This window comes from Uloborus diversus, chromosome 5, assembly GCF_026930045.1.
Source record: "Uloborus diversus isolate 005 chromosome 5, Udiv.v.3.1, whole genome shotgun sequence".
NCBI classification, from domain to species: Eukaryota; Metazoa; Arthropoda; class Arachnida; order Araneae; family Uloboridae; genus Uloborus; species Uloborus diversus.
Window position 1 is genome coordinate 33,530,837 of NC_072735.1, and position 10,296 is coordinate 33,541,132.

The window sequence follows — 10,296 nt, forward strand, 5'->3', positions numbered from 1 at the left end:
AACGATAGATCTCTGTATTCGGTTTGGCGCGATCAATTTCGTGCTTGGCGACGAGTGGAAGTAAACAAAACATACACTTGTGATGTGAAGAGATCTTAACTTGTGATTTGTATTATAAATGCTTTATGCTGCGGAAATTTTTATTTTAAATGAATGTGACTTGATATTAAAACCCATTTTAACTTATTTTTTGCTGTTAAGGTTTTTATTTTTCCTGATCATTTCTTAGACAAAAATTGACTAATGTATCGTTTTTCATGTTCCTTCAAGCAATCTTCACTTTATGCAACGTAAGTATTTACAGTGTCAAATTTTTGTTTTTTGAAAGGAGATGCATAGGAAATAAAATGCTTATAAATTATAGGACTTTCAGTGCTTGCTGGCAGTATCTTTTAATAACATTTTGATTTATGGAAACGTTTTGTTATGATATTCTACTAAATGTTTATTAGTTAAAATTTGTTAAAAAAAATGTCAACTCGACTATGAAATTAATGTCACCACATGAATTTGCCAAAGCGTTTGAGGTGGATATGGAGTAGAACACTTGCTTGACACACGGCAGTTTTTATCGATTCTTTAGGTTGAGCGAGCCAATTTAAAATGTACTATTTTATTAAAATTTTAATGAATTGTAGGCAGTTTTGGTTATTTTGGTAATTTACTCTTTTTTATTCAACAAGCATGTCACTCGCTGTGTGTTCCATCATAAACAGAAAACTAAGATGTTCTAAGTTCGTTTCAAGTTGTGTGTTGGTACTTTTTATGCTCTAATTAGGGTTTACTAATTTTTAGGTTGCCTAGTTATTTCCTTTTCATGCTACTCTTTCTTTATCACCTGAAGAATAAAGTGCATGCTATCACCCCGCTTCAGGTTAGTAAAAATTTCTATTTTTATTGAGAAAATGATTTTTAAAAAATTATTGCCATGATTGATACAAAATTAAGTTTTAACAAGTGTTGAATTACCTTTGAGATCAGGACCGTTATCATGGGTTTTTGAGATTGTAACAGTCCTCCCAGCCACAGCTCTTGTTTGTCAGAAATTAGGTACATTTAAACTTTTGCGGGTTGAAATATCAATACTTTTATGATAAAATGCTGAATCAAAGATTTTTTAAGTGAAACTTTTTATGCAAGGGCTTTGAAGTTATGATCCAACCTTTTTGTGTGACGAAAAGTGGTGGGGATAAGCAATGTCGGTTAGAAGGAAAGCAGTGGCTTGCTTGCCTTCAGGTATTGGAGAAAAGTGAGACATTACACTCTTCTTGCTTCCTTTCTCATTTTGTATGGTTGCATGTACTGCGTTCAGGCAGCGCGGAGATCAATATGTACATTTGTAATTACTTACTTTAGTTATCGTAAACAGATCCAATCTCTTCTTAAGAAGGAAGAAGATGACCATTATCAATGGACACATGTAATATCATTTTATGTAAAAATATGAATAAGAAACACAATCTGTTCAAAAGTGTTTGATGAATAGTTAAAATGTTTCATGTCTATCGTGTGTCATTATTACGCAACCTGTTTCTTGGAATCAAACTTTAGAAGAATTCTACTCTTCTAGATCAGCAGAAAAATAAAGTACATGAAGCTCTCACCCCACATCAAGTTTGTAAAAATTTCGATATTTGGTGGGAAAATGATTTTTAAATAATCCTATCTCGATTAATGTGGAGTTAAATTTTAACTAGTGTGGAATTGCATTTTAAAATAAAGGCTGTCATCGTGGGGTTTTGAGATTATCTGTAAAGATCAGGGTTTGAAAATATCCGATATTTTGATATACAGTCGAGTCCCGACTTACGCAAGGGATGCGTTCTAAGACCCTTCGCGTAAGTCGAAATTTCGTCTTGTGGAAAAAGGTATGTGTAAAAACTTTTATAAACATAACCAATCATTTTAGACATGTGTAAACACAACCTTAAACAGTTAAAAATCTTTTCTTAACCATACCTTACTGTTTCTTACATAAAGAACTGAATTTTCATTTGTATTTAAAAAAAAGGCATTTTATTCAGCATAAAATACTGCTATGATGCACAAAAACAATGATCAATGGGAAAGAAAGACATAAACCAGTACTGTACGTACGGCATGTAGTAAGGAGAACAAATGCCCTATAGTTGTACTATACAGTTGATTCAGTAATGATATTTGTAACTTAAAAAAAGTGAAAATAATGATTTATGCTGCAGTTATTCTAATATATTTTTAAATACAGTTGCTTCATTGGTTCTTTTATAAAGTTTCCATCTATGGCATTATCCCTCTTCCTGGTTTCTTTAATTTACAATAAAAAACAGCTTCCATTTTCATAATTTTTGCATTTTGCGTGGATACTATTACTGGGTGAACTTTTATGGGTTTCCGTTTCTTGACTTTTAATTGTACGTATGGAAGATTCACTCATACCGTCATACCTAATTGTTGTGCTACCCTTCGAAGCATTTTTTGGTTCAGCTTAAGCTTTTAAAGAAGCTTTACCTTTTCTTTAATTGTCAGAAACGTTCTCTTTTTCTTTCTATCTTCACCAACTTTAGATAAAGCAGCGCTCATAGGTGTCGTTATATTTTGTTAACGTTCGCATTTAGAATGAAAAAAAAATAATGGAAAATGAGAAGTAGTTATTTATATAAGCGATAAAAGACTAGTACAGTGTGGGTACTTCTGCTCTCAGTGATTCTAAAGGGATGATGGTCCGTTCATGAAAACAACTTGCTCGCCGTGGTTCCTTTCTGAAAATTTTCATGTTGCGGGCGAGGAATTCTTGCTAGCTCAAAATTTCTTTACTGTTGAAAAAATCGCGTTATAGCCATTGCTCGTAAGTCCGATCGCTTTGTAGCGGGAGTCGACTGTATATTGGATATTTTGATATTTATCCGATGTTTTCAACCAATGCAAAATAAAGTGTTTAGTAACTGCTTCCTTAAATCAGAGTTATTTATTTTCTTATATTATTATTATTATAATGCATCAACTTTAAAAGTAATTTTTCTTTCATTATTTATATTCATTTATTACATGTTCGTGATTTTGCCTCACCCACTCAAAAAGTAATTCAATTGCATCCGAGTTCATTTCAACCACTCATAAAAATAAATACATAAATAAATAAATATTCAATTTATCAGAGCTTATCTTAATTTGTTGAAGTCTTTAGAAAATCAATACTTTTGTCAAGAAATAGAACATTGAAATAAAGGGGAATTCAAATGCTCTAAAACAGTGGTGCCCAACATACGGCTTTCAAAACTGATTCATGTGGCCAGCTGAAATGTCAGGTATAGATAAATGAATTTACTAAAAAATGTGGCTTTATTTTAAAGAATTTAAATTCAAGCATCAGTATATTGCATTCTCTATATTTTTACTTCACTTAAATTTATATATTAAAAACAAACAAAAACAGTTTATAATTAATTTCTTTAGTATGCACTCACATTTTTTCAATCACAATCACAAGTAAGCGCTTTGATGAGGTAGTGGCATTCACGTAAAAGTTTAAGACAGGAGTTAAATTTTTTCCCCACAATCTTGACTAAAACCATTAAAAAAATTAATTCATAGTTTTCTGAAAAGTACTCAGGACTGCTGAAATAACACTTTCTGGAATAAAATTTGTTCAATATAACTGTACCATGTGATTTCATTATAGGATTTGTAGGACCATAGGAGCTATTTGTTGATCAAAAAATAAAATAAAAAATATTAATATTATTCAAATAATTGGAACCCGTACAACATCCCCCACTGTACAACGTGCTCCACCTCAACCTACAATTTTGTTGCGGATATTCCTACAGGGTGGCGACAGATCAGGGAGATCAGGGAACTTTATCACTCAGGGAAATATCAGGGAATTTTGAAAAAATAACAAAAATTCAGGGAAAATTGATCAAATGAAGAAAAAAAATTTTTTTTTTCTTTGCAAAATGAAGTACTATAATTCTCTGCGAGTTTTTTGCCAATTATTTGTTATAAAAAAGTAAAATTAAAGGTGCAATTATACAGTGCCGCATATTTGTGCATCTTATTTCCTCAAGGTCAAAGTATTCAATCTTAGGATGAGCTTCCGAAGATTGCTTCTGTGTCTGTAAAGTTGTTTATTTTAGCTAGTTTGCATTTTCCTTCCATGCATTCCATGCTACATAAAATAAGCAACCCTGCAAACAAAGAGGAAGTCGTCATTAATCTCATTTACTTTGCACTCATTGTCTTGAAGTAATTGGCATACTGTTATCACTATTTCAAGAAAAAATCTTGTTTTTTAAATTAATGCTTATAAAATCTTAAAATTTATCACTTGGCATTTTTAATTTAATTGCTAAAATTGAATTTTGACTGAAAATCAAATTTGGTTTTTGCCCTGGTATTATTCGCTGTCAGTTCAGATTACACGAAAGGTTTTTTTTTTTCTTTTTTTCAGACTTTAAAACTTTTATTTTAAAACCATATACATATATATTTTGAAATTAATAATTGTTTTTGCAATTCAATGTTGTTTGTTACTAAAGTAATCTAAGATATCTTTCGACAACTAATGAAATTATTTGAAATTGAGTTGTGTACATAAGTAAATATTTTTATTATTTATTAATAGTTAAAATGCTGTATTTATTCATTAAAACCTAAGTTCTTGATTAGAGAATAGCTCAATATGACTGGTTGTTGAAAGATTTCAAATTGTTTTACATAAATATGTCTATTCTGCTGTGTGCAAGTAAAGGGCAGTAACCGCAAGATTTTTTTTTTTTTTTTTTTTTTGCATTTTTGTCAGTTGTTGTACGTTATCTTTATTGTACATACTCGCTTATTTGGTTCCCGCTGAAAAAGAGGTGCAACAAAGACGTCTAATTCCAACATTTTCCTATTGTTAATATTGAGTCCGCCACACATTTCTTCAAATATATCGAAAACTAATTTCTGCAGATACTGCCGTTTACCTACATACAGTAGCATTATTTACGTAAGTAAAACTACATTACTTCTTTACTTTAACTATCACTTGTTATTCTTACAGCAACAATTATACTGCTTAAAAATTCAGTTCAAAATTATTTCCATTTAAATTTTTTAATTTTATCATGATTAGATATGTCTTTAAGAATGGTTTTAATAATTTCTTAGAATTCTTATGTTAACTGGTTCCTGAAAGTAAAGTATTTGTTTCAAATTTCTTATAATATTTCTGTCAATAATTTAATATACAATTTTTTCCAAAAAAAAAAAAAGGATCATCTTTTCAAATTATATTTTTAATTAACAGCTGATACCGTTATAAACGCTGCATTTTTTTTAATGCGCAATGCTTTTCAGGTAGGGCAAATAAAGAAAACCATTGGCAACATAAATCAGGGAAATTTGGTGAATTAATCAGGGAACTTTTTTTTCCAGTTCCTGTCGCCACTCTGTCCTAAGTGAGGTGCAGAAATAACAAGCAAGTTTTCTCACGGTTCCTAAAACATTTAGAATCACGAACGTTCATTACTTATTTTAGTCATCATAAACTGATGATTTCTCTTCTTAAGAGCAAAGATGATGCACAGTAACAAATATGTACATAATTAAATAAAAAACAATCTATGCTAGTCAAAAGAGATTGATAAATTAGGTAAAATATTCCCCTGTAATATGTGTTTTACTTTTTCAAGTGTTTTTAAAACACACCCTGTTATTTGAAATTAAATTTTACAACACACTTAATGCAAAGTAGTTGAAATACAGCTCTATTTCGATTAAAGTGTGTTTATATATTTTCCATTTATAATTTTATGAACTAGTTTAAAAAAACATTCCTGCCAATTGTGTTCAGCCGTATTGATGATTTAGCACATTTGAAGAGTTTTACTTCTGCTTTTAAATTTATTTGCCCTTAATGTTTTTTAAGTTTCTTCCAGATATTCTGCAACTTGAAGAGAGCTCAACTACTAGCTGAATTTATAGCCCTGATGCAGATGTTCTAGAAAACTCATGATAATATTGTACTGTTCGCTTAAAGAATTGTATAATAGAATGATCTCCAATATTTAGTTTACAAGGATGTCCAGAAATCATTTTCCAAGTTTTCTTAGCTTGACAGCTTTATCAAAACTAATGAAGTTGTTTTAAAAAATAATAAACTTCCATACATAAAATGCCATTCATGTTTCTTATGCTTCTTATTATGCTGATGACTTCAGGAAATTTGTTGCCGAAATGGTCTTTGGACTTTCAACAATGACATACAAACCAACAAAAATTCTGTGTTTAAATGCTAAATAGTGTAATTAAATGAAATTTTGATCTTCTTCATACAAACAGTGCTGTATTTCTGATTTGTCACGCTTAGTATCATATTTATTATCATTCATTTGTATAATAATATTGAAATGTAAAGAGGTAAAACAAAATAATTTTGCAACAGAAATTGAGAAATAGCTGGAATTCTGTTTTGATTCTCTAAATTTAGAGTTTTGAATTTGTTTTGTAAATCAAATGCTTGTAAGGTTTATGCTTGTTTGTCATGTAAAAATATTGTTTTCAATTTAGATTTTTAATAAATATTTCGGTATTCAATGCAAGGCTAAAAAATTTAGGTATACATAAAATTATGAAAGATATATTTAGGTTTGTTTATTTCAGCATTAAATGAACAGTTCATTGATGCTTATTCTCTTTATGTAGTTATCCAGAAATCCCCCCCCCTTTCAAGAAGAGATTTTTCTCCCCACTTAAACTACAGGACAGGATTTGAATAACTGCAAATAACTCCAATTTTGGAAGGAATAGGTAGCAACTGTTATCTTAGTATACTTCCGACTGTCAATGCACCTTCTCTGTTTCTGACTAAATTCTGGAAGCATTTTTCAGGATGTTGGAATATAGGTCATGTTCATCCATCCATGATACAGGGTAATGAATGGAATTGCAATCTATATGAAAAAATCTGAACAAAAAATTCAATTTATTTCAATCAAGGGTTTTTTTTTTTTTTTTTTTTTCACAAACATTCACTTTACAAATAGTGTAAAAGAAAATAAATTACAAGCATCAGTATATTTTGCCCTGTCTAATCGAAACTCCCTAATTGAGTAGATGGGAGTAAAGCCTATAACAAAATTTATTTTCTTTATGCTTATAAGTGACTGAAATTTTTGATTAAACTTGTGTTTTGTCCATAGTTATTATTTTTAGGAAATGATACTTTGGAGTAAAGAATTTTTAAAAATTTGATAGTAATAACCACATTTTGAACATGTGAATATTTTAAAGTTACGTTGCATTTCAGAAAACACAAAGATTAATCTTTGCTTATTTTGTTACTTAAGCAGTTATTGACAATAATAGTTTACCCCAAAATCTATAAAAACTACAAATTCTGTTTTGGTACCCTGAATTTGATTTTAATTGTCTCATTGAGAAAAATGTCTTTGTTTTCTCTCTCTCTCTCTTTTTTTTTGTGTGTGTGTGTAAAAATGTTAGAAATTCCATGTTTGAAATAAAGTTTACAGATGTAACAACACCAAAAAATAAATTGAACATTAGAGACTTTTGTTGTAATCTTTATGTGGTAATGACCTGAACTGTTAGTATGGAATGAATGAGTTTTCTTCATGCTAAGTTGTATTTAAAATCTCTGTCAAAATTAAATGTAAACATTGTTTTTCCACGAACATTGAAAATAAGTAACAAGTCCACTACTGGTGCTGGGAATCATTTTTTTCTTTGTTTCATTAAGAAAGTGTCTACTTTCTTTTCTTTATAATATTGTTTTGATTTGAAAATATTGTTCAAAATGTAAGTAATAGATGCATGATGTGATGCAGAGAAATAAATAAATAACAATAGATACATTTGTTTCTTATTCATATGAGTTAAGTAATGTTTCAAATTACACCCCCTCAACTCCTCAATTTATTCCTGTGTATTTCTATCTACATCAAATTAAGGTATAATATTCAACTTTATTCAAATTAATATTTTAACCAAGACTGCCTACTGAACCACTAAGATGTTTAGAGGGTCTTGGTATTCTTTCTTTTTTTTTTTTTTTTGGGGGGGGGGGGTACCTCGTTTTGACCATCTACCTATTTCTAGTATTGAACTTTCAAATTTTCCTTTGCATATTTATCTTTCAAATTTTTAATTTAATCTTTAACTTAATCACATTTAAATCAGAAAATTGTACAGGGTAAACTTAAACATGCAATTTTAATTAGCATTTTTTTTAAATAGAAAACCATTTTAATTAGTGATATTGCTTTTTAGATGGTTACAGGAAATATTTTTAGATTTAAAACTCTTTACAATGTTTGTCTTTCCGTTCATTTATTTATTTTCTTACCTTTTTTTATCTCTTTCTTTATTTTGAATCAATTAAATTCTAACACATGGAGATGAGAATTCACATGCTGTGAACCAAAAAAAAAGAGAGAAATTTATTACAAAAAAAAAAAAAAAAAAACTGTCGGCAGATTTAAATGGATATATTTTTGCTGAAATTAAAAAATAATAAATTATTCCTTAGTTTTAACTGTAAAAGGCATGTGACAGCAAAGTTGCACTTTTTGAAGATTAGCCCATTAGTGACTGAAGTTTTTAATTAAACTGATGTTTTCTTTTTCGTATAAAAATGCTTAAAATTTTGTGTTTTAAATAAAGTTTATAGATACAATAACACCAAAACGTAAATTGAACAACAGAGATATATGTTGTTTACAACAACAACAAGATTACAACAATAAGATCATGCTATTGATCTGAAAACTTAGCATGAAATAAATGAGTTTTCCTCATGCTAAATTGTTTTCAATTTTTAGTTTTTGCTTTGTCATAAAAATTCAAAATAAGTACAAGTCCTTTTTTGGTGCTCTGAATTGTTTTAATTTCGTTTCATTAAAAAAATGTCTACCATCTAACTACCTTTCATTGCATTGTTTTGGTATAAAAATGTTGAAAATTTTAAATAATAGATAGTGTACTTTCAAGAAATAAATATAAAATAATAGAGACATCTGTTTCTTATGCATATAAGAATGTTGAAAAAATATAATGTGTCAAAATACACCCCCCCCCCCTCCTTAACTTCCCAATTTATTTCTGAATATTTCTATCTGCATCTAGTTTCAAATAAAAATGACCTCTGATTAATATAATTTCAGTTTTCAACTTTATACAAATTAATCTATTAACTAGGTGTACCCGCTGAACCATTAAAATATTCAGAGGTTCTTAATCTCTTTTTTTTTTTTTTGGAGTGGGTTGGGGCGAGATAGGATACCCGCAGTGCAGGGTGCCCCACGTCTTAAGGGGTTCAACGGCCTCTGAAATTAAAAAAAAAAAAATTGAAAAAACCTAGCACTAAGACTTATTTAACGTTACAAATATACACTGATGGCCTCTGGGGAGGAGCTATACAGATTTTGTTGCTGGAGGCCTAAAATGTATAGATCCTGGCCTGGATAGGATACCTTGTTTTAAGCTTTTACATTTCTAGTATTACTCTTTCAAACTTTCCTTTGCATATACGTGGGTGCCACACCCCTAACAGCACCCCCCCCCCCCGTATTTTAAGCTTCTACATATTTCTAGTATTACGCTTTCAAACGTTCCTTTGCATATACATGGGTGCCACACCCCTAACAGCACCCCCCCCCCTTCGTATGTGGGCATCCCAGGCATATATTTCCTTTGGGAATTTTTAAGCTAATGCTAAACTTTGTTCCATTTAAATCAGAAAATTGTATATTTTTCCTTTTATAGAAAAAAAATAAGTAATGCTTTTGATATCAATCTAAGAAATATTTCTATGTTCAAAAATCTTTATAAAGCTTAATTTAATGTAGCAAAAACAAGCAATTTTTTATGTTCGTTATTTGTTGCTTATTTATTTATTTTAATTTTCTTAATCAGTTTTTATTCTTTCATTCATTTTGAATCAATTAAAATTATTATATAATTTTCGTTGTCTCGGAATCTTTTGATTACTTTAAAATTGATCGTATTAAAGGGAATAAGATTTAAGAAAAAAAAAAATCTGCTCTTAATTCTGCTAACACAGGGCCATTTTGTCTTTTTTTAATGTTTGAATCAAAATCGAGCGTTTCACTTATTGAACAGCATGCATTTTCGAATCCGCGTGTTTACATCCTTCAGAACCCGTTTCAGCCACTCTTTCCGCTCCCGTTTGCGACTATTTTTTTAAATTAAACTCGAAAGCGAACAAGGAGCCAATCTTGCAGCTCGGCGGCAACCCTATTTTCCCCCTGTAACCGGTAGCGCTTTCCGAGCGTAGCTGTTGTCGCAACTCTG